Genomic DNA, 25573 nt, shown 5'->3' on the forward strand with positions numbered 1-25573 from the left:
GAGCACGTTCACTGCACCCCACAAACTTAAAATGTTCTGCGCCCTTAGCAGATTGAAAGTGTATGGCCCTATCTTCTTCATGGAGAAAACTGCCACTGGTATTGTGTATCTGGATATGCTTGAAAACTTTCTGATTCCACGGATCAATGAAATGACCGAGATGGGATGGTTTACTACCAGAAAGACTGTACACCGCCTAATTTCATCAAGGAAATTCGAGCTATTATCGATAATCGCTTCCCAGGCTGTCGGATTGACCGTGAAGCACCAATCTCATGGTCACCTCGCTCCCCAGACTTGACACTTCTGGATTTCTCTCTCTGGATTTTCGGTAAAGACCGTGTGTATGTTCCTCTGCCAATTAAACAATTTAGCAGACCTGAAAAATCGAATCTACGCAGCCGTTGGTCACGTTACGCCCAATTTTCTGCAACGAGTGTGGCTCTGAGCACTATGGGACTTAACAAAGTGGTTCAAATGGCTCTGAGCACTATAGGACTTAACATCTATGGTCATCAGTCCCCTAGAACTTAGAACTACTTAAACCTAATTAACCGAAGGACATCACACACATCCATGCTCGAGGCAGGATTCGAACCTGCAACCGCAGCGGTCACCCGGTTCCAGACTGGAGCGCCTAGAATCGCACGGCCACAGCGGCCGGCCCGCAACGATTGTGGTAAGGAACTGATTACAAGTGGGATGAACAGGGAGTTCTCTGTTCTGCGCTCATAGGCAATACATCGGGCCTGGAACACGCGACGCTCGGTTACCACAGCACAGCTACGACACCTGAAGATGGGCTTATAACAGTCCGAAACCTAACGTGTGGAAATAAAGACTTTTTGCAACTGAAGTGGTATTTTCAACATCCGCTTCAGGTTGTAATTGATGCGGGTAGTTTCAACTCCTCCTGTTTCAACTACAGCCTGAAGATGGCGAATTGAGGGGCCAAAACTGGTTACAGAAAAAAAAAGTTTCGTAAGGACTGCTACGCTGTCTAGAAAAAGTGGCCCCCCCATCGCAGGAACTGCCCTAGTACGTCTCCCAAATTTTCAACTTAAATTACACGACTATTATTAAACATTATTGATCTAGCGCCTCTGCTCGTTAGCCTCATCACTTGGGTCATCTTGCCGATTCCAGTAAGAGTTGGCTCTTGATGTGCATCTGTACTGAAGGGCTCACTGGCTATCGCCACCTTAATTATATATGTGGAATCTGTTCTTTTGGGTCTGTCTATTTTCCATGTAATGTGCACTATTTGAACAGTTTTTGGTATAAGCTGAGAATTTGAATGTGACGGGAGGTGAGCTAGGGTAGTCCGAATGGTTGTGGTGAACACTGTGTCCACATTCCATAGTGGTCAGCGCATCTGCCTAGTAACCAAGAGACCCAGCTTCGAATCCCACTCCAGCACAAATTTTCAGCTTGCCTCATTGATAGACACGAATGTTCACTGGCGGCTAAAGTTTTTTAAATCCTTTGTGTCCAGATTCATACTAGCTGAAGGATCAGATGACCCAAAAAAAAAACAGTCACCACCTTTATAATTACGGCTATGACGGAATTTGGTCCATTTAGTGTAGATCCACAGCAAGCTCGAATTCTTATGGAAACCGGCGAGACGCCGCTAGTAATGAGGCTAAGGTGCAGGGAAACTACGTCAGTAGAGTGTGGCACAAGTTGACATTTTGGGTCTGACGGGAGGTGTTCTAGGATAGTCCATGCGGCTGTGGTGACCACTGTGTCTAGATGGAGAAGTAGTCTGCCCTTCTGCCTACTAAGCAGGAGACCCGATATCGAATACTGATCTGGCACAAAGTTTAACTTGCCCCATTGACATAAACCAATGCCCACTGGCTGCTTATGTCTTTAATTCCTTCATCATGTGAGCCGTACTGCGGCTTGTATTGGTCTTGTTTGTAGGTTTCCGCCCTCTGTTGGAGGCCAGACCGTATCCTTTAGTTGGCATGGTTGCGGTTGTTTGTCTTCTTCCCGTCTTGACTGGCGCCACTCGTTTCGCAAGCGTTGCCTGTCCGCTAGTGGCTGCAGCAGCGGTTATCGATATCGCCGAGGCGAAGAGCAGCGAGTGGAGTACTTGGGGAAGGCGGATCTGATTAGCTTTTCTCGACTTCTTATTACTGTTTACTGCGTTCAACTTGTTACAATTTGTTGAGTTCAACAAGTGGTAATATTTCTTGCCTGGTGGCCGCCAACGCCCCAATTACCTGACCTGGGGGCTGGTTGATGATTCTTCTACTCTGGTGGTAGCGTTTCCTTTCTCGTTCCAGGTACTCTAATTAGCACAGTATTCTGGTGATATAGTGCAGACCGCCGGTTCCGGCTTTGGCATATTGTTCCATTGTTCCATTTCGTTTATCGGATGTCAGATAGCTTTAGCAAGATCATCATTAGTCATTCGTTAGATTGCCACTACTCTGAGTTACGATCTTGTGAAGTGTATGCAACTCTTGGCTGCCTATCTCATCGCTGGCAAACGTGTATGTTGCCGGACCTTCTCAGAGGTCGATTCTTGGAGCACCGACTGGATCACTTGTTTGTTTTTTTTAATTACCTTTTGCTACTGTATTTTCTGTTTTACAGCTGATTTCAATTTTTTTTACATTATTGCCGTTCCTGGCCGCGTAAGGCCTTCAGCCGAGATTGTGGTCATTTGCCTTAAAATTCAAATTTGGTATATGTATTTTAGCAGTAAGCCTTAAAACCTTATTTACTACCTTTCCTGGCTTCTGATGTCTTCTGCTGTGTTTGTGGCGGCTTACCTTAATATTCCAATTGTTAATTGCATTGAGTTCTTAAACAATTATTAATTTATTGCCATTCTTGGCGTGTAAGGCCTTCAGCCGTGATTGTGGTCGCTTGCCTTAAAATTCTAATTGGTATTTGTATTTACGCAGTAAGCATTTAAAACCTTATTTACTGCCAATCCTGGGGTCTGATGCTGTCTGCTGTGTTTGTGGCGACTTGCCTTTAATATTTCAGTATCTGTAATTTGTACGTTGCAGCGAGTTTTAAGCAATTTTCAATTTATTGCCATTCTTGGCGTGTAAGTCGTTCAGCCGTGACCACAGTGGCTTTTTTAAACATTATCTGTATCTGTATTTTATGGCCATTTGCTAAATTGTAACGCAATGAAAACACTATTATTTACACAGTTGTTTATTCCTTCAATGAATAATGTATGGTATTTTTTATTTATTGTTTAGTCTGGAATTACTTTTTTACATATGAATGTGTGTAACTGTAAAAGGCAACCAATAGTAATTGATTACGGCACCGTCCACAATCGTAACCGAATCCTATCTTCCCTTGAATATCAGGTTTCATCATGTTTTATTTTTCTTTAAAAGTTCTGAGAATTAACGGTTGGTATAATGACGGTCACACTATAACGCACGACTGCAGGAGTTACAGCATTTGTCACGATACTTCAGATTTAATGCTACACTACTTTGCAGCTGACAGGAAAAACCATTCCATTATTTCTAGAGAATAGCATCGCAAATGTCACTTGAAAATGTGAGTAATAGCGCTTTAGCTGGTCGGTCTGTGTTATCGTTCTCCATCAGTTCTCTCCCCCTCTCTCTAAATGTCGCAGCTTCTATACACACCGTATCAAGCCAGTGAAAACAGCGGCGGCGGCGGCAGCGGCGACGGACAAGGTAAACAACCTCACACATCGCAGACAATAGCGGCCGGTAGCGGCCTGACACTGAACACACCGTGTTCAATCCGCCTGCGTCGTACGGCATAAACCGCTCTCCGTGGTACAGAAATATTAAACAACTTTGCGATCAGTTGATACTGCAGAGTATCCTGTGAAAACAAGGAGCCAACTTGCCGTACGGCCAATTTTTACACAAATCTTTGTCTTTCAATCCTTGTAGTAGATAGTTACAGGAACTTCGATTCTTCATTATGAAATGAATACTAAAACACCTACAGCTGTCACTTTTCCATTTAATTTATTTATACCACTTGACGAACATAAACTAGGAGGAACCCAGTCTCGTGTGCAGTCACAACAGGACCAGTACTAAGCAACTGCTGTCCGTAGATTTCTCGTTTGCACGACACCATCACCTCCTTCATAAACCGATGGCTGTCAGGACAACATCCCTAATGCCGCCAACGTGCATCAGTGCTGTTCGTATTCAGTGTTGTTGGCAGGCCTAATAGGGTGTACAGGTGGTATGAACAGCGTCAGATGATTACTGAGAAGGGAACCTCCGCATCGCACCCCCATCAGATTTAGTTATAAGTTGGCGCAGTGGATAGGCCTTGAAAAACTGAACACAGATCAATCGAGAAAACAGGAAGAAGTTGTGTGGAACTATGAAAAAATAAGCAAAATATACAAACTGGGTTGTCCATGCCCCACAAAGGCAACATCAAGGACAGTGTGAGCTCAGGAGCGCCGTGGTCCCGTGGTTAGCGTGAGCAGCTGGGGAGCGAGAGGTGCTTGGTTCAAGTCTTCCATCGAATGAAAAGTTTGATTTTTTATTTTCAGACAATTATTATCTGTCCGATGCGAGGTAACTGCTATTATGTTTTCATCACTTTTTTGGGAGTGATTATCACATCCACAACAAAACCTAAATCGGGCAAGGTTGAAGAATCTTTTTATTCATTCGCCAAGTGTACAAGTTAGGTGTGTCGACAACATATTCCTGTCATGTGACGCACATGCCGTCACCAGTATCGTATAGAATATATCAGACGTGTTTTCCTGTGGAGGAATCGGTTGACCTACGACCGTGCGATCAAATGTTTCTTGTTCCCATTGGAGAGGCACGTCCTTTCGTCTACTAATCGCACGGTTTTGCGGTGCGGTCGCAAAACACATACATTAAAATTATTACAGTGAACAGAGACGTCAATGAACGAACGGACAGGTCATAAATTTGCGAAAATATGGAAAGTAAACTCTCCACTCGAGGGAAGACGAACCAAGGATCTCTCACTCCACAGCTGCTCACGCTAACCACGGGACCACGGCGCTCCTGAGCGCAGACCATCCTTGATGTTGCATATGTTACGCATGGACTACTCAGTTTGTATATTTTGCTTGTTTTTTTTTTTTTTCATAGTTCCACACAACTTCTTCCTGTTATCTCGACTGATCTGTGTTCAGTTTTTCAAGGCCTATCCACTGTGACAACTTATAACTAAACCTGAGAGGGGTGCGATGGGGAGATTCCCTTGTGGGAAAGACACGGAGATGACATGCACTCCTGTGTTACAGTTGAAAGAGGCCTGTGGATCTCCAGTTGACCTGACGATCAAATCGTGCATTATCCATATTTCTGCCGTAAGCGGATGTAATTGGCCTGATGCTGACCACCATGGAAACGTGAGGTCAAACATACGCGTCGAGATTCCGGTCGATGACGTCTGACCGCCACAATGGAGGATCATCGTATTGTGCATCCAGTACATCGTAACCCCTTCACATCTGCCGTCCAGCCTTCCTGGAACTTCTGTATCATCCCGCACCATTGACCGGAGATCAGCAGCACCCGGGCTAGCGAATTACCGTATCACGAGTAGATTGCCGTTAACAGCACTAAACAAACTGCGGCGTTTGGACCGGTGGCGTGACCGGGACTGCTAATGAATGGCGTCGCACTGCGTTCAGCGAAGAACAGCGGTTGTGCACTATCCAGACGACGATTGTTGGCGAATATGGCCTGGCGGCGACCTGAGTGGAGATGCCATTCTCCCAGTGTTTCCAAGAGGCACAGCAGAGTTACTCCCGGCGTCACCGTGTGGGTACCCATCAAGTACAGCTTCAGATCTCTTCTGTAGTGTGACGGAACTCAGACGCCACAATGGTACGTCACGGACATCCTACGACCTCGTGTGTCAACTCTTCCTGCGACAGGGGCCATTTTTCAACAGGACAACGTTTGTCAACACTTAGCACGTGTCTCTATGAGGTGCCTGCGCTGAAGCCGGCCAGAGTGGCCGAGCGGTTCTAGGCACTACAATTATAGGTTCTAGGGGACTGATGAGCGCTGCAGTTAAATCCCATAGTGCTCAGAGCCATTTTGTCTGCGCTGATTTTGAGGTTTTCCCGTGGCCAGAAAATGGTTCAAATGGAATCTGAGCATTATGAGACTTAACATCTGAGGTCGTCAGTGCCCTAGAACTTAGAACTACTTAAAACTAACTAATCTAAGCACATCACACACATCCACGCCTGAGGCAGGATTCGAACCTGCGACTGTAGCAGTCACGCTGTTCCAGACTGAAGCGCCTAGAACCGCTAGGGCACAGCGGATGGCCGTGGCCAGCAAGAGCCCCCATAGAATACGCGTGGTACTAGCTCGGAGGTTCTCTCCGTTCGAGTGCCAATATTCTGGAAAATAAGGACCAGTTACAACAGCTGTGGCCCAGCTTACCTCAGGAGAGGACTCAACAGCTGTATGACACCCTTCCCAACTTCATCACCACGTGCATACAGGCCGGAGAGGGTGCATCGTCCTACTGATAAAGGGACTCACACTATCAGTATCTCTGTGAATTTGAATCGATTTTGTGATCACTAAAACAACGTCACATGACCTCTAAACCTGCGAGTTTTCATTTTATTTTCTCCTCCCTTTCTGGGTGCTTTACTTTCTCCGTCGGGCAATCTAATTCAAGAGGCCACGTTACGTTACCGATACTCCACAAAAGGTGTGCGTATACAAGGTTGCTCTCATCTAGTCCGCGTACTCGCAAAGTGTGAGGTGATGTTTGGTACACGGCGGCGAGCACTGCGCGTCGGGACCGCGGAGAGGTGCTGCCGCCTGCTCTGGGGAGTCCCCAGTGGACGGCCCGGGCGTGGGCGTGGGTGTGGGTGTGGGTGTGGGCCCCTGGGGCGGCGGTGCGTGGCCACGCCCTCCAAGTGCCGCCGCCAGCCCGCGCCTGCCGGCTCGCGATCGATCCTCGCTTGACCGGAACTCGCGACGTCGCAGGACCGCGGCTCGCCGACCGCCGACCCGTCTCCTCCTCGCTTGCTGGGAGCTCTGCGCGTCTACCGGCGGGGAGAAAGCGCTTAACGGTCGGGAAGCAGTTCCATCTGACACATCTCGCTTGCAGTGTCAGTGGCACAAGTAAACTATCCGATCAAAAGTGCCCGGAAACTGCTACGCAATGCTAAATTACCCCCTAGATATTAAGAGAGGCGGGCCCACCAATTTTAAATGGAGGCGTTGTCAGTAGACAATCATAAGCAGCAGAGTTTGTCGATGAGGGCATCTCAGTGACTGCAGTCATGGACTAGTCGTCGGATGTCACATGAGCAACAAGTCCGTCAGGCACATTTCAGCCCATGAGATTACATTAGCGAGCAACCTCGTTAACAGGGTTGGAGGTTTTTGTTTAAACTCTGTTTGCAATCCGGCTCTCTCCTTTGTCAAAAAACAGAGGGACAGAGTCAATGCTACCTCACCTGCGAGTTCTACATCTACATCTACATCTACATGATTACTCTGCAATTCACATTTAAGTGCTTGGCAGAGGGTTCATCGAACCACAATCATACTATCTCTCTACTATTCCACTCCCGAACAGCGAGCGGGAAAAGGGAACACCTAAACCTTTCTGTTCGAGCTCTGATTTCTCGTATTTTATTTTGATGATCATTCCTACCTATGTAGGTTGGGCTCAACAAAACATTTTCGCATTCGGAAGAGAAAGTTGGTGACTGAAATTTCGTAAAAAGGTCTCACCGCGACGAAAAACGTCTATGCTGTAATGACTTCCATCCCAACTCGTGTATTATATCTGCCACACTCTCTCCCCTATAACGCGATAATACAAAACGAGCTGCCCTTTTTTGCACCCTTTCGATGTCCTCCGTCAATCCCACCTGGTAAGGATCCCACACCGCGCAGCAATATTCTAACAGAGGACGAACGAGTGTAGTGTAAGCTGTCTCTTTAGTGGACTTGTTGCATCTGCTAAGTGTCCTGCCAATGAAACGCAACCTTTGGCTCGCCTTCCCGACAATATTATCTATGTGGTCCTTCCAACTGAAGTTGTTCGTAATTTTAACACCCAGGTACTTAGTTGAATTGACAGCCTTGAGAATTGTACTATTTATCGAGTAATCGAATTCCAACGGAGTTTTTTTGGAACTCATGTGGATCATCTCACACTTTTCGTTATTTAGCGTCAAGTGCCACCTGACACACCATACAGCAATCTTTTCTAAATCGCTTTGCAGCTGATACTGGTCTTCGGATGACCTTACTAGACGGTAAATTACAGCATCATCTGCGAACAGTCTAAGAGAACTGCTCAGATTGTCACCCAGGTCATTTATATAGATCAGGAACAGTAGAGGTCCCAGGACGCTTCCCTGGGGAACACCTGATATCACTTCAGTTTTACTCGATGATTTGCCGTCTATTACTACGATGCGAGATGCCTTTATCTATCGATAGCTCTGACTTTGGTCATCTTTGGTGGCAATAGTGTTCAGTGTATGTGTTATCTTTCCTGCATCAGTCCGAGAACCGGGGTTTTAAATTTGCATGTTCGTCGCCTGTCCGTTGCAGTTGCCTTGAAAATGGCGGGGTGTTCTCCCGCTGAAACATCGGCGGTCGCTGAAAGTGTTACCTGGCTGAATTTCCGGAAGTTATTTGGAAGCCAGATTCATTTCATCTAGTCTCAGAGTGAGTACTGCGTAGAAAAACTGCATGCGATGAACGTTTGAAGTTGGGTCCCTCGCAAAAGGCACTTGCTCAGTGTGGCATATAAAGCTCAAACGGGACAAACAACTTCCATTGGGAAGTAGCCGACTGGAAGAGTGTAATGTGGTCCGACGAATTTCGACACTGCTTCTTTTCAAATAGCGCGTGGTGTTGACGGTAATGGCGACCCAACGAGCCGTTTCCCCGCAGTGTGTGGAAGCTGTAGCTCTGAACTCAGGTGGTTCTGTGATGGTTTGGAGCTGCTTTCTGTACCACGACTAGGCCCAACACATACAGGAATATTTATTTCAACAATCTCGAAAACAGTTTGCTACTCCTTCTACATCCTCTTCAAAGAGTGTGCTATCAACACTCCCGTCTTACAGCACTATTTACAAACACTGAGAAAGAAGAACAAAATTCTAAAACTCAAGCACATTATTGCACCCCAAATAAGACCGACGCTGTTTCGAACAGCGACTGAAACGTAACAGTCAACATCCTCCCAGTTTGGCAGCACCGCTGGATCGAATCATTAATGAGTGGATTCAACTTGATACGGATGCCTGATTACACATCTTCGTCACGCAATGATTTAACTGAACCTACCGACACCGGATACTGGGTTTGTCCTAACACGTGGTGATTTGGCTGGGTATGGTGTCATATATGTACAAAGAGGAAGAGATCACAAAACTGACGTTTGTTTCGTCTGTTTTTGTTTGTTTTTTGTTTTTGTTTTTGCAATATAAGTTGCGGTGACAGATATATGTAGCGTAGACAGTGTTGTAGACAGTACGCTAAAAAAATACGAGAATGCTTTCATTCCTGAGGTATAAGCGACGTTAACGCAGTAATTAACTATGCCAACTCGAACCTGCAGTTGTAAACAGCAAATGTGAATCCGAATAGTCAGTTCAGTTAAGAATAGGACGTGTTAAGTACTAGGCGTGCAGCCATAATGCGTGAACGTTGTTGTTTTGCAAATCGCAATGGTGCAACATCTCTAAAACAAGTGTTCACGACGTTTTCCAGAATGTTTCGAAACAGAGAATAAGCGTGTACAAAGTGTGTCCCGCACACGTTGACTCGCGAACAATCCAGCGACGCTTGGTGGCCTGCCGCGACTAGATTGAAACGTAAAATTCTGGCATTTCTCCTGTAGTAAAAAATAGTGATGGATGACGAGCAAGGTGTTATCAATACGAACCTAAAACAAAAAATGACAAAGTGCAGAAATTCACACGAAGGTTCAACGTTTCAGTATGTTCCTCTACAGATCCACAGCCTCAGTCTAACTTATAAACGACGAAAACGTTTTGAAAGCCACCGTACGCTGTCGGTTTTACTATGCAAGATCTCCTTATTGTAGAATATATATACCGGCTTGTATGGGTCCGTTTGAAAATGGCCAAAAGTCGATAGTGGCCAGTAATGTAATATATATTCGTGGTTCAATAAAGGCATCTTGGATATTCAAACTGATAGCCTAAGGTAGTTTTCACAGTTATTTGATCATTTACAAGCCAACGTAGAATGAGATTTTCATTCTGCAGCGTAGTGTGCGCTGATATGAAACTTCCTGGCAGATTTAAACTGTGTGCCGGACCGAGACTCGAACTCGGGACCTTTGCCTTTCGCGGGCAAGTGCTCTACCACTTGAGCTACCCACGCACGACTCACAGCCCATCCTCACAGCTTCACTTCTGCCAGTGGCTAAGCCATGTCTCCGCAATATCCTTTCTTTCAGGAGTGCTAGTTCTGCAAAGTACGCTGGAGAGCTTCTGTAAAGTTTGGAAGGTAGGAGACGAGGTACTGGCAGAAGTAAAGCTGTGAGGACTGGGCGTGAGTCGTGCTTGGGGAGTTCAGTTGGTAGAGCACTTGCCCGCGAAAGGCAAAGGTCCCGAGTTCGAGTCTCAGTCCGGCACACAGTTTTAATCTGCCAGGAAGTTTCAGAGGTCAACGATTTGACAGGGTAAACGACATTCACACCAGTCGGACGCACTAGTTTAACAACATTTCAGGTGAGGACTTTTCTAATGATTTCGCATGGGGTATAAAAACTTTCTGAGTACAGTAATCATGTGGGTGGAGTAGAGCACCTAAAGCAATAAGATCACCATTTTACATTTTCTCTATTTTTTATTAATACTGTCTCGAAACTTTTCCGACTCGTGTGGTAGATTAGGCCGAAGCGTGATAATTTGGTTGGTAGTTTTAAGAAGCAAAAAAAATTGGAATTTGTAATCTTGGTTGTGGCGACTCACTGATTTGTACCGTAGCTCGAGGCCTACGTTAGGTTGACAGGTGACAGGTCGGTTGTGAACTGGCGAAGCGGTATCGAAGACTTCAGTTAATCCATCAAGTCTAGAGGCGGTGTTACACGGCAGCTTCCCTATTCAGCGGCGCCGGCCGCGGAAGCCGACGCCCTCGTAGTGAGACGCAGGCGTCCCGACGGCGTGGCGCGCCGAGGCGTCCATTGAGTGCGCGCGGCCGGCTCTACGCCGCGACGTTTCTCATTACCGTGAAAGCCTCAAGGGAGGCGCGGCGCCGCCGCGGATATTTTCGGTCCGGCCGCGTCACGCCTTTGTTGTTATTCGCGACGTGAACAAAAGGCGCGGACCATATCTGTATTCCGAGGACGGCCAGCATTTATCCGTCGTTAATTCGAAGGCAGGGACTAAGGAACGCGGGAGCAGAAACAAAACGAGGAATCTGGCCGCTGAGTGGAGTATAGGGGCCTGAGGAGGGGGTGGGGGTGCGAGGCGAATGCGTGGCAGGTGGGAGGGGGGAGGGGAGGGGGGAGGGGGAACCTCGCTTGCCGCGGGAATAATCGAGGGAGACTTGGGACAGCTAAACAGCACGCGGTGCTCCACGGCTGTGATTAAGCTACTGCCAACCTGCCCGCCCCCTGGGGCAATGACACGATTTTCGTCCGTCAGTACGAATTAGTAACGAAGCAAACACATAGCAGCTTTCAGTGCAGCCGTCATCGGAAGTTAGTGACGAAATAAAAACGTAGCATCTTTCGGCGCCCGTCCAGGCAGTTTATAAAGTTTATAATTTTCCAAAGTAAAATTTTTGCACAGTGTGTTTACGCTTTCATTTGTATGAGTACCTACCTCACTGAGTGCGTTGTAATATAAAACGGCGAGCCAACTGTAGAGCCAAAGCGAGGATAAGCAATATATATACTGGGTGTTACAAAAAGGTACGGCCAAACTTTCAGAAACATTCCTCACACACAAATAATGAATAGATGTTATGTGGACATGTGTCCGGAAACGCTTAATTTCCATGTTAGAGCTCATTTTAGTTCTTCCACCTACGCTCAATGGAGCACGTTATCATGATTACATACGGGATACTCTACCTGTGCTGCTGGAACATGTGCCTTTACAAGTACGACACAACATGTGGTTCATGCACTATGGAGCTCTTGCACATTTCAGTCGAAGTGTTCGTATGCTTCTCAACTACAGATTCGGTGACCGATGGATTGGTAGAGGCGGACCAATCCCATGGCCTCCACGCTCTCCTGACCTCAACCCTCTTGACTTTCATTTATGGGGGCATTTGAAAGCTCTTGTCTACGCAACCCCGGTACCAAATGTAGAGACTCTTCGTGCTCGTATTGTGGAGGGCTGTGATACAATACGCCCTTCTCTAGGGCTGCATCAGCGCATCACGGATTCCTTGCGACGGAGGGTGGATGCATGTATCCTCGCTAACGGAGGAGATTTTGAACATTTCCTGTAGCAAAGTGTTTGAAGTCACGCTGGTACGTTCTGTTGCTGTGTGTTTCCATTCCATGATTAATGTGATTTGAAGAGAAGTAATAAAATGAGCTCTAACATGGAAAGTAAGCGTTTCCAGACACATGCCAATATATATATATATATATATATATATATATATATATATATATATAAAGCCAAATTACGCTACTACGACACGGTGGTGCTCCCCTAGGCACTATATGCAGCAGAGACAACACTAATCCTAGGCCATACACGTATCAGATAACTAGAAAATGTGTGTTTGTATGTGAAATATTATGGGACTTAACTGCTAAGGTCATCACTCCCTAAGCTTACACACTCCTTAACCTAAATTATCCTAAGGACAAACACACACCCATGCCCGAGGGAGGACTCGAACCTCCTCCGGGACCAGCCGCACAGCCCATGGCTGCAGCGCCTTAAACCGCTAGGCTAATCCCGCGCGGCTAGAAAAAATAGAACAGAAAGTGCTTAGGAAAATATTTGACGCAACTAACAACAGTGGAATAGGGATCAAGATACCTACAGACGAACTATACAAACATACGGAGACAATCACAGAAGAGATTAGAAGACGTAGACTACAATTCTATGGACACCTATACAGAATGCCATCACACAGATTGACCATACACATCATTGACTGGGTAACCACTAGAAACAACAAATGGGTGGCAGAGGTAAAAAAACGACCTAAACCAACTCAACATAACAGCAGACACGACAGAATAAAATTCAGAAACATCATTAAGAAAAGAAAACTACTTGATATGCACTGTGACAAACGCACTGGCGTAAAATGGACCGAAGAACGTAAGCAAGATCACAGCGGGGAGATGAAAGAAATATGGGCAACCAAAAAGGCACTCAAAATGAAGCCAAAGACACCAAACCTAGAAAAAGCATGGACAGAGGACCGGAACAGAAACACAGCGAGCAAATGAGGGAAGTTTGGGCAGCAAGGAAGGCAGCAAAAGGAGTGGAGTGTGTGTGTGTGTGTGTGTGTGTGTGTGTGTGTGTGTGTCTAACTATAGCAGATATTGGTACCTTAATATGTACCCAATTCAGCGAGTTAGTTGTTTTTTATCTGCCCTGCAAACAGGTCACATAATTTGCTACCTGATGTCTTATGCATCGTCGTAATTGCACCAATTAGTGGGCTACGCCCGTCACTACAGACTAACCATTTTGCGTCTATGTGTGCATGCTTCAGCACTTGGTCTACTGCCCGGGGGAAAATAAGCATTAATGGCTCGCTTTTGGCGCATTACATGTGAAACATCCCCTTAGAAACATTTATAAATGACTGTGCTGGAAAACCTCTACGTTATTTGATTTTCAAACAGCTGAGCAAAACTGAACGTACCCAGATATTTCTCTCTTTACTTATTCTGATCCACACTAAAACAACTTTTTTTTTTAGCGCAACGCAATCCGACTTTCAATAATCCCTACAAAAGAATGGCCCCAACTAACAATAACCTATACCTTTCATGAACCACCTACCTCACAAAAATCTTCGTTACTCAAACTACTGTAATACCCCGAGCGCCACTACTGCCAGCTAAATAAAAGATTCAAACTACTGAAGACACTAACTACTGATAGGCATAGTTAGCAAATGAAATATTTTGATGGAGAACAAACAATGTATTTACATTAATAGCGTTCAAAAGTCATAATATATTTATCAGTTCATGACATCCAGTCTTACAAATTTCCTTTTTCTGACGAACATGCGTCCAGATCGTCCGCTCATAGTAACCTCTCAAAACTCTGGCATCTCTCTCTAAACAACCACCACTACTGGCGGCTCACCTCCAATTGTGCAACGCTACGTCCAACTGCCCAACACCACAATAGCAAATATTCCAACAATACAAACAAGCCACAGACTGCACACAGCACAGCCAGTGATTTTCATACAGAGCGCCACGTGACGATACCAACATAAAAACCTGAACAGCCTGCATACACATGGAGCTACTAACCTTCCTAAAAACATACTGCTCCTAACAGCTGTAATTATGAGCATTAGTCTGCAAACGAATTACTCATTTAATGTTGTTCAGCACTCTCTCCTGAGTCACAAAAATAAAAGTAAAAATGTCTTTACTTATACGCCTAACAAGATATACATACATACATCTGCATGACATAAGGCATTCATCAACGAGAACGCAGAAGTGTTACATTTTGCAGATGATGCTGGTGTTATAAAATGAAATGTAATGATCGTATGACGTCATTTTTTGTCGGGAGACCCCATCTGGGGTTGTTCGCTTGCGTGGTGCAAATCTTTATATTTGAAGATGAGATGAAATGATTAGGAAAAGACAACTGCCCAGTTTCCGACCCCTGTAATCTACAGGCAACTACACTAACCACTAGTTTTATAATAATCTCCGCAGAGAGACAGAAACAGGAGAAACTATTAATGATTTTCTGCAAAAACTCAGAGTTGGTCAAAAGTCACGGAGGGTGTGCAACTGTGAATAACTTTTTGATTTATTGATTTCCCTCTTCTTTTGTTCCAAATTCTGACAAAGGAAGTGTAAACAGTCGCAAATCCTTGGTCTTTAAGTCTGTGAAAAATCAATGGAAACAAATGACAAATAAAAAATATTTACATTCGTAATCAGTTAGTGACTTTTGGCCCATGCTGTATATACACAGAGAGTCGTCCTAAGAGACATCAGATGTATTTTCTCTGATGTTTCAGCAGATATCTATAATTTAGTTTTTGCGATGTATAGCTGGAGTCATATCAGAAAAATACTGCTCCTCACGTCTTTCAAGCAACGCCCATTGTCGACGGGATATTTCGGTTTGTTTCCCATTGCTGAAAAAAATATATTTAAAGCAGAATTTTACGCGTCCATTGGATAACTCTACGCTTTTTACTTTCATTTATTTCTACATTTTTACATAACGAAGTAGTATGATTTAATTGTAGTTTTTAATAAGCTGAATTAAATTAGCAATGTATAAAATACATAAATGAAACCAAGCCAGCTGCCCCTGAGACACCGCCCCCCCTCCCCCCACGCAACGGTGTGCAGGTCACCGTCTTTTACCACTTGTATATTTTCAGATTTTCTTCATATAGCCCCATTCACCATTTTGTTTACCATTATTTGTCCCTCGGCATCTACATGAAGGTGTTCAATATTTACAGTTAGATTCTCCAAAAAAAGAAACAATGTTTTATCCTATGACGTACATATTTGATAGCTTCAGAAATTATTTTAGACACAAAGTAACACATTTCTAATCGTAACCGATTTCGAACAGACATAGGTCTTCTGTAACCATAAATCTAAAGCAGCATTAACTGAACAGAGGGTACACAACACGTCTTGATGTTGATGATGTTTGTTTTCTCATCAGCGCCCGTACTAAGTCCCAAATTTTACACATATGGTTCAGATGGCTCTGAGCACTATGGGACTGAAAATCTGAGGTCATCAGTCCCCTAAAACTTAGAACTACTTACACCTAACTAACCTAAGGACATCACACACATCCATGCCCGAGGCAGGATTCGAACCTGCGACCGTAGCAGTTGCACGGTTCCGGACCGAAGTGCCTAGAACCGCTCGGTCACACCGGCCGGCAAATATTACACAGTCCAGTTTTTACACAGTCCACTCTAGCCACTGTCACGAATAATTAGGAGGAGGAGGCAAACACAAACACCTAGTCCCCGAGCAGAGAAAATCCCCGACACACAACATGTGTGTCGCACCCGAAGGAACTGGAAAAGCTCGCCGCTGCCTCATCCTTGCAACCTTTTACTTCAAAGAACTTCATTAAACCAACGAGCTGCTGCAGTGGGGCAATACTTGGTTGACGATCATTCCTGGTCTCTTCGATCACCGGGATACGACTCAGTTCCGCCTTTTCGACATTCCCTTACTTCACTTCTTTGTTTCCTCTCCTCTTCCTAATAACACTGTGATTTTAAAACTTCACTTTACGGTTTTACGTATTGTTGTGTTTACTGACAATTCGGAATATAGAGGCATGAAACATTCCTTCCGACCGTCCACGTGGAGCTTCAAAACGACGTGCGAGATCCAACCCGCATGCACCAATTGTACAACCCAAAACATTTTCACGAGTCGTTTCACTGCGCGGTGATATTGCCGGAGCATTCCCGCTTCGCCGTAATCCGTCGAGGCTCCATGCGATGCCGAGTTGCACTGTGTGCAAACCTACACTGGCCGAGTACTTCACCTCCCACCGAGTTCCGGCCCTGCGTTCTAAATCTCCGCTGCACGCATAAGCACAACAAAACGCCTGTTTTATTTCGGGGAAAAAAGCAGAACGGCGGCAATTTTACGAATTGTCTCGCAACTTTACAGAACACGTAAAACGGGAGCTGAGGGCAGGCCAAGTGTTTACGAGCGACTGGCGTCGGCGTGGAGCAATGCGCTCAGTTAGAGCCGAGGATGGAGAAGCTGTGGCGGTGTGTGGGATGTGGGAAGCATTGCTGCCTGCGTGCCTTTTGTCTGAGCACTCACCCTGAGTGCAACACTGTTCGCCATTCACACGAAGCTCTGCTAGAAACGGAAATCACATGAAACGCTGCAAAGGAGGTCCTAGGCTTACTGAAGATCTGATACCCAACTACTGGTGCGGTAGCCCGACGCTTATGGAGTGTAGGGTGAATTTACGTAACTTGAAAACTATGGATTGCTGTGGATAAAGAACTACATTTCCGCCAGGCGGGGAGTTTATTTCAAATTCAAATGGCTCAGAGCACTATGGGACTTAACATCTGAGGTCATCAGTCCCCTAGAACTTAGAACTACTTGAACCTAACTAACCTAAGGACATCACACACATTCATGCCCGAGGCAAGATTCGAGCCTGCGACCGTAGCGCAGGGAGTTTAAATGGTTACTTTATGAAGCCAGTTTAGAGGGTGTGTTCACTTCCGAGTTGTAAGGGTACCATAATCGAAACCCTTATTAATATTCGATAACACTCCACTCTTCCGACATTCTTCTTAAGCAAACCCAGCCGAGGTTTGCACTCTTGGGGCGCTTCTGAGACCCGAATATTGCAGCATACTTTTATAAGGAGGATTTTATCATTAGTGCTCATTACCAACTTCTTTGTTTATCTACTAAAGCATTAAAATGGCTCTGAGCACTATGGGACTTAACATCTATGGTCATCAGTCCCCTACTACTTAGAACTACTTAAACCTAACTAAACTAAGGACAGCACACAACACCCAGTCATCACGAGGCAGAGAAATACTAAAGCATTAACTTCACTGCTAAATTCAGGAAGTCTCTTAAACAGTGCTAATACAGTGAGGAGGACCACAAAAATCTTTACAGACAGGAGTTTAACATTACGTTGTGATGTTTATAAATTTATACATATTTCGATTACAGGATATGTAATACATCTGCAAGTATGGTTCGTGAGGCAGTCGAACACATGGAGCTACCCAAATTAAAAACTAATAAATCTTAACATTGGCGGTACGTCGTCGGTTCGTCCCACACTCCGTTTGCGAGTGGAACAGGAAAGCGAAGAGTAGTAGTGTTATTAAGTAACCTTAGCCAGACACAGTACCGTAGCTTGCAGAGTACGGGTGTCCCCGTGTATTAAAGAGCTACGGTGATCAGACCAACATTCGAGGTAGCAAACAGTGAGGAATTTACCTAGCAAGTTTGAAACCCTTCACGAAATCACAATCAAACTGGCTAATTATTTGACCGTCCTCCAGTTTACCCTTATCTAATTCGCGCTTCAGACGCCATTTAGTCAACCTGGTTGTCAGTCGATTGTCTCGTTCAGATTCTCGATGCAATATTTCGCCAGCTCCACCTCCTGTTGAACTTCAAAGCCAATTTCGTCCTATGTAAGTGCAGACTTAGCAGCCCGGTCTACCCCCCCTCACAGCAACGTCACTGCTCGCCCCCACCGACCGTCCCGCAGAAATCCATCTCAGGTTTCAGAGTAGGACGTCGCAGCCAACAATTCCACACCGCAGCCCCTCCCTGGAACCGGTTTCGCTTCTCTTTGCCATCTTTTGTTTTTTAAGTGCACTCTCGTTCGTGTTACTGACACGAAAACGAATACATGCATCCAGCGTCTTCATTCAACGAACTCACTCTCACACATAAAGTGGCATCTCATTTCTTTTCATTGTCCTGCTGTTGCTCCGTTATTTAATGCGACTCAGGGCACCTTGGCTAATAATAATATTAGCGTCATAGTATATAATTCAGTTAACTCGCCACTCTTTTCGTAGCCGACCGCGGTGGGTGAGCGGTTCTAGGCGCGTCAGTCCGGAACCGCGCGACCGCTACGGTCGCAGGTTCGAATCCTGCCTCGGGCATGGATGTGTGTGATGTCCTTAGGTTAGTTAGGTTTAAGTAGTTCTAAGTTCTAGGGGACTGATGATCGCAGATGTTAAGTCCTATAGGGCTCAGAGCCGTTTGAACCATTTTTTGACAAGGGGTTTTATTAGAACAAAAAAAAATACAAAAGTTCAAAAAATGTTCGACAGATGGCGCTTCATCTGATCAGAATAGCGACAATTAGCATAACAAAGTAAGACAAAGCAAAGATGATGTTCTTTCAGGAAATGCTCGATATGTTCACCATCATTCCTCAACAATAGCTTTAGTCGAGGAATAATGTTGTGAACAGCACTGTAAAGCATGTCCGGAGTTATGGTGAGGCACTGGCGTCGGATGTTGTCTTTCAGCATCCCTAGAGATGTCGGTCGATCACGATACACTTGCGACTCCAGGTAACCCCAAAGCCCATAATCGCACGGACTGAGGTCTGGGGAACTGGGAGGCCAAGCATGACGAAAGTGGCGGCTCAGCACACGATCATCACCAAACGACGCGGGCAAGAGATCTTTCACGCGTCTATCAATATGGGGTGTTTTTTTGGTTCTAATAAAACCCCATGTCTTTCCAAGCATGTGTGTCAATTTTTACCTCTCTATCTACATTATTCCGTGGTTTATTAAGTTTTCAAATTTATACTGACTTGTTGATCACCGAAAACTACTTTGTTTGTCATAACCTAAATTCTACTGTATAATAGTTGGTTCTCACGCGACACAACAGAGTTTTTCTGACACTACATGAAATTCCCTCAAATTCTCCGTCCTTTCCCTGTCCCTTTCCATATCGATCGTTTTACTAATATTTACCTTATCAGACGTCTTCGTGTGCTTCATATTTGGTTACTCTTTTACAAATTATTCCCTACTTTAGTTTCATGTATAGTAAGACAAACCAACTCTTACACACAGTTACACTGTTTTGCCCATGGCTCAAGACGTACACATCAACACCATGATGGGCCCGTGTGGCTGCAGCCATACGGGCCCATCACTCGCCTTCGCTACGTCTCAGTTCCGAGCAGCAGCGTCAAGATGGCGCTCGCTCTTTGGGACCACATCCAGCCTCCACCAGGGCGTCGTATTGGCCCACCAGAACTGTTGCCAGCTGCCAGAGAAAATGCTGTCAACGGTGGACTACTTTGCTTCCACCTTGTACTCACAGAATGGAGATCTTTCCGCAGAGAGACATAAAAGACGACGTACAGTCGACACACACACTCAGTTTAGTTCATGGAATGCCAGCATCTCGCCTTGTACCAACAGTGCCAACATTTCCAGCATTTATACTACAGAGCACATTTCTGTGACTTCCCTTCAGGAGACTGTATTCAGACTTAGCAGTCACTATTTTTAGAGAACTGGGACAGTCAAACGACTGTTTGCATAATTACTTTCAGTCATAGTGACTAATTGTGCCAACGGCCTTGTCGCAGTGGTAACACCGGTTCCCGTCAGATCACCGAAATTAAGCGCTGTCGGGCTGGGCTAGCACCTGGATGGGTGACCATCCGGTCTGCCAAGCGCCGTTGGCAAGCGGGGTGCACTCAGCCCTTGTGAGGCAAACTGAGGAGCTACTTGACTGAGAAGCAGTGGCTCCGGTCTCGGAAACTGACCTACAGCCGGGAAAGCGGTGTGCTGACTACAGGCCCTTCCATATCCGCATCCAGTGACGCCTGTGGGGTGAGGATGACACGGCGGCCAGTCGGTGCCTTTGGGCCTTCATGGCCTGTGCGGGAGGAGTTTAGTTTTTTTATAGTGAATAATTCATAGACTGCCAAGAGACAACAACTCATTTAGATTTGACTGTGTCACGTATAGGGCATTAAGTACAATGCCTCAGTTACCAAATTAGAACAGTTTTGTATTCCAACTATAAATAAATGTTATTGGTTATTTCTTATTGTGTTGCGACACTTCTGTTCAAGTGCCACCCGGTCAAGCAAGTTTTTAGCTAGTAATCACCATCAGGAACAGTCAAATGAAAGCCAAACAGCCGCCACAACCGGACCTTGGAATGGTTACATTCAAAAGTAATCACCACACGCACAAAGTAATTTATCCCACTGGGAAATGAGACGAGAAGTCTCTGCTGCGTTTAGTGCCTCGGGGAGCACCAGTGTCGTAGTGGCGTAATTTGGTTGTATATACCGGTTGATCAAAAAGTCAGTATAAATTTGAAAACTGAATAAACGCAGTCGGCCGCTGATGGATCCGCAACAGCAACCACTCTCTCACTTCCTCACCCGATTGAAATCGACGTCCACGTATAGGGTGACAGCTGCTGAACTACATGAAATAAAATCATATAACTTATGGTTCAAATGCAGTGAGCACTATGGGACTTAACTTCTGAGGTCATCAGTCCTCTAGAACATAGAACTACGTAAACCTAACTAACCTAAGGACAGCACACACATCCATCCCCGAGGCAGGATTCGAACCTGCGACCGTAACGGTCACGCGGCTCCAGACGGTAGTGCCTAGAACCGCTCGGCCATTCCGGCCGGCTATAACTTATGAATGGTTTGCGTTAGGACGTTCAAACAGCACTGTTGGCAGCGGAACATGATGGGAGTTAGTATGGTTTGGTCTAGCGACGAAGCCCACTTTCATTTGGATGGGTTCGTCAATAAGCAAAATTGGCACATCTGAGGGTCTGAGAAATAACATTTCACGATCGAGAAGTCTCTTCGCTCTCAACGGGTGACTGTGTGGTGTGTACTGTCCAGTCGCGGAATAATCGGTGCGATACTCCTTGATGGTGCGGTGACTACCGAACGGTACGTGAAGTTTTTGAAAGATGATTTCATTACCATTATCCGAAGTGACCCTGATTTCGACAGTATGTGGTTCATACAAGACGGAGCTCGACATCATCGAAGCAGGAGAGTGTTTGATGTCCTGAGAGAAGAACTCTGGGGACCTCATTCTGGCTCTGTGGTACCCTGAGACCACTGGCATGGGCGTCGATTGACCGCCATATTCTCTCGATCTGAACACAAGCGATTCCTTTTTGTGGGCTATATTAAAGTCAGGGTGTTCAGCAATAACCCCGAAACAGCAATTCAGGAGGTCATCAACAGCGTCGATGTTCCGACACTTCAGCGGCTCATGCAGAATTTTGCTATTCGTCTGCGCCATATCATCGCCAATTATGGCAGGCATATCGAACAAGTTATAACCTAAATCTGAATATCCGTAGTGACGTTTAAAAGTTATATAAAGTGTGTGCACGCCGTAGTTTGTAACTAATTTACGTTTTTTTTCATATAGTTAAATAATTATCGCCCTCTGTGTCTTTTCTCATGTCGCCAAAGATGTGAAAAAAGTGGCGAAATATCCTGGCTGTAAGAAGGATGTTGCAGTGTTTCCCAACCAAATCGCTGAATCGCATACCTTGAGGATTCCGCCTGAAAGAAACTCTGAGCATTTTGACTTTATGACGCGTTGCAGTTTCTGTAATGTGTGTTCATAGCGCTGCACAATGATTATGGTTCCACGGTCGAGGAACTCAACGACAGGTGACCCCTACAGTCGAAGAAAGACTCATGATAACCTTACTGTAACTTGTGTGACCAGCTTTGAATTTATTTGGTGGGGAGCTATGAGACGCTCCCACTATTCGCTTTACCGTTTGCCCTCGCGCTGTCGAACGCTCTCGGACGTAATCATTCTCTTGACAATAACGCCCGACATTACACTGGTAGTCGGACGAGGGTTACGATTTGGCAGGGATCACTGCAACATCATTCGCACAGTCGGGATCTTTCACATATATGGCGACCTGAACAAATAAGTTTTCTGCTACCATGGAGGTTTCCGCTGAATTAACAGTAACATTCAGTAGTAACATCCCAAGAAATATAATACGCGTTGATGGAAATAGCTTCCATCGACTAAGTCTGCTAACTTCGATATGAAAACACTGCCAGTCTCAACTTTGGCACGTATTTAAAAAAGCTTTGTGAAGCAATTGATTTATTTCATTCGAAGCAGGAAGTCAAAATACTTCGATTCTAATACATAATTTTACTTACCATTAATTAAAATACTGATAAAGATACGTTGAAAACTTTCGTAATACCTAGCCTGGACAAAGTTCAATTTCAGTTTCGCAATGCTCCGATCAGTCGTTCGATATACTCATGATAATATTCTGTTTGATTTTTTAAAAAGATTTTCAGCCCTCCCCCCCCCCCTCCCCCCTATTTCAATCCAGTTCAATTACACAATTTGTATATGAAGAGAACCAGAAGTTTGTAAGGGACCCCCCGGCATCATTTGGATACACTGAATTATCTATACAAGTGGCCATAAGCAAGGCTTAAAATTATAAGGAACTTAACTTGATTCCCAGGAGAAGTAATTCTTGTTTGATGTCATGTTCAATAACGTCACAAGCTACTAAAATAAAAGCGCTGCCCAGCTGTCGTGGGGCAGTAGTTGTGGAGAGTCTTGACATGACATTCACAGGTGTAGCAGGCAAACCGCTTTGACTGTTACAGATGAGCATACGTTTCCAAGATGGCGCTGTACTGTTTTTGCCCCATGAGAAGGTGGCAACAGTGATGCAACCAGACAGTTGAGTGCGTCTGACCACAGTCGAGTCGGTCTAGCAAAATCCTTGACAATTGCAGTGGTTTGGACACGGCAGTTTCGCACGCCAACCTAAAGCAATGGAGTAATGCGATTTCCTAATCGTCTCTATGGCAACACCTCTGTGTTGCCACAGCGCCATAGATGACTTTTGTTTTCGCCTGCAGCCGTTTGCGCTTCGCAGTTGAAAGCCGCAGATAGTGTTTGCCAGCTGTCAGGTATCTTATTAGACAGACTCGACTATAGTGTTGGTGTTGCTGTTTTGGAAGCCAAATAAAGAAACATCAAGTAAAATTTCTGTTCGTTGTTTACAAAGTTTAGAAGCACCCTAGTCAGCATATGAAGCTATGGAACTGCAACCCTGGGCAAAAACCGACTACAAGATAAGTGTTTGGGAATCTACATTAGTAGTAGCGACCTGTAGTAATGTCATTTCAAATACACAGTAGGTAGATTCCTATTGTTACACTGTTAAAAGTTACATCAAGCGCCAGAGAAAGTGTTCTGAGAAGCAGATTCCACAGCTAGTGCCATTAAATGAACAATGAATCACACAGGCGTACAGGTGACGTGGCTAGCAATGTTTATCTGACGACGGTCCTAAACTAAAATGCGCGCAGCTTCGTAAACAGTATTTCTGGATATACGTAGCGCACAGTCAGTTACATTTATGTAATTACAGGAAAGCAGTCACTGAATAGTCAGCTGTGTAGGCTAATTTGAATAGCAATAGGGATGATTCTTTTCTAACTCTGTAAAGCTCGAAACTGTATCGCGATGGAGAAGGCTAATGTAATTTGGTCTACTGCCGCGCCAAGACAACTTATCTACCGTCGCTAGCACATCATTCACGACGCAGTTTGTCTATTACTGTCACTGGACTCTTGCAGTGTGCCACTGTTAACTCTGCACACCAAATACATGTCTATTAGTAATACCTGACTGTTCACTGCTCATGATCAATCATCATTAATGTAACTACAACTAAAAAATTCACTAGAAGAATACCTTCAGTAACTCACCATCTATTTTCAGCACTACCTGTACAGCTTACCCAAGGTGTTAGAAGCAACGCGTTTCCAGCACTCACCTGAAACAATAAAAAAAATGTCACTTTCCGAAGAACACTATGCAGTGGGGCTAGTAATTTTTCAGAGAAAATGCTACCGTCAGATTAAGAAAAGCTTTTAATAAATTGTCAGTGGGAAAAGTATCTACTTCGAATTAACCTCATTGTAGCAAAAGTATTTTCATACATATTTAGATTTCTGTTATTGACTTTATTTACCTTCCGTTAGTAACGAAATTTTATCAGTGCCGGTACTCACCACTCTAAAGCCACATTGCAGTCTAAGGGCCATCTTACATTAATAATTTACAACGATCTTCCAGAAGTTAACGGTAGCTACTGCCAATCAAGTTGTATTCAGACAAATTGTACAGCACTGTAGCAACCAACGAGGCACGTTTACCGTCGTGTGGGGAAATCAGGAACTGATCATGCACATCGGTATGATTTATAAGTTCTCTTAACAAGAATAAATCATCCTATGCTACTTCCAGGAGTATGAAAGACTTCGATAAAAGAAACTGCTGATAAAGAGAAGACCCGTTACTGTAAGATTACACGATTCCAACACAATCACTGGAAGTAGTTACATCCATAAAATATTTAGAAGTACGACCACATAAAACTAATCTTAGATAAGACAGATGCCAGACTTTCATTGGAAGAATCTCACCCAAAATTATATAGTTTGCAAAACGCTCTTTCGACAAGTACTTCAATAGAGAATATCCAAATGAGGGCAGCGTGTTTCGTTAAAGGTCCGTTTAGGAAGCGCAGAAATATCACGAATATGCTCCAGGGGCAGACGCTGAAAGAGAGGCTTTATTGTTAAAATTCCGAGAGCATACGTTCCTAGAAAAGTCAGCCATTATATTGCTCCCTTCTACGTAGGTTTCGCGAAAAGACTACTAGTGTAAGATATTCGAGATGACATGGAAGCTTAACAAAAATGTTCTTTCCGCGAACCATTCGCAACTGGCACATCAAGAGAAAGGGGGCGGGAGGGGGAAGTGACTGTGGTACACACAAT

At 44.9% G+C, this 25573-nt stretch overlaps 1 long non-coding RNA gene and 1 pseudogene across 1 annotated transcript in view; one reads left to right on the forward strand and one right to left on the reverse strand.

The window, feature by feature from the left end:
* LOC126283441 (uncharacterized) overlaps positions 1-25573 on the reverse strand; it is an 877632-nt gene that overhangs the window by 270096 nt on the left and 581963 nt on the right. The gene's annotated exons all lie outside the window — the stretch shown is intronic.
* Positions 20293-20410, forward strand: LOC126288202 (5S ribosomal RNA; annotated as a pseudogene).

The sequence above is a fragment of the Schistocerca gregaria genome, chromosome 1, assembly GCF_023897955.1.
Source record: "Schistocerca gregaria isolate iqSchGreg1 chromosome 1, iqSchGreg1.2, whole genome shotgun sequence".
Lineage (NCBI taxonomy): Eukaryota > Metazoa > Arthropoda > Insecta > Orthoptera > Acrididae > Schistocerca > Schistocerca gregaria.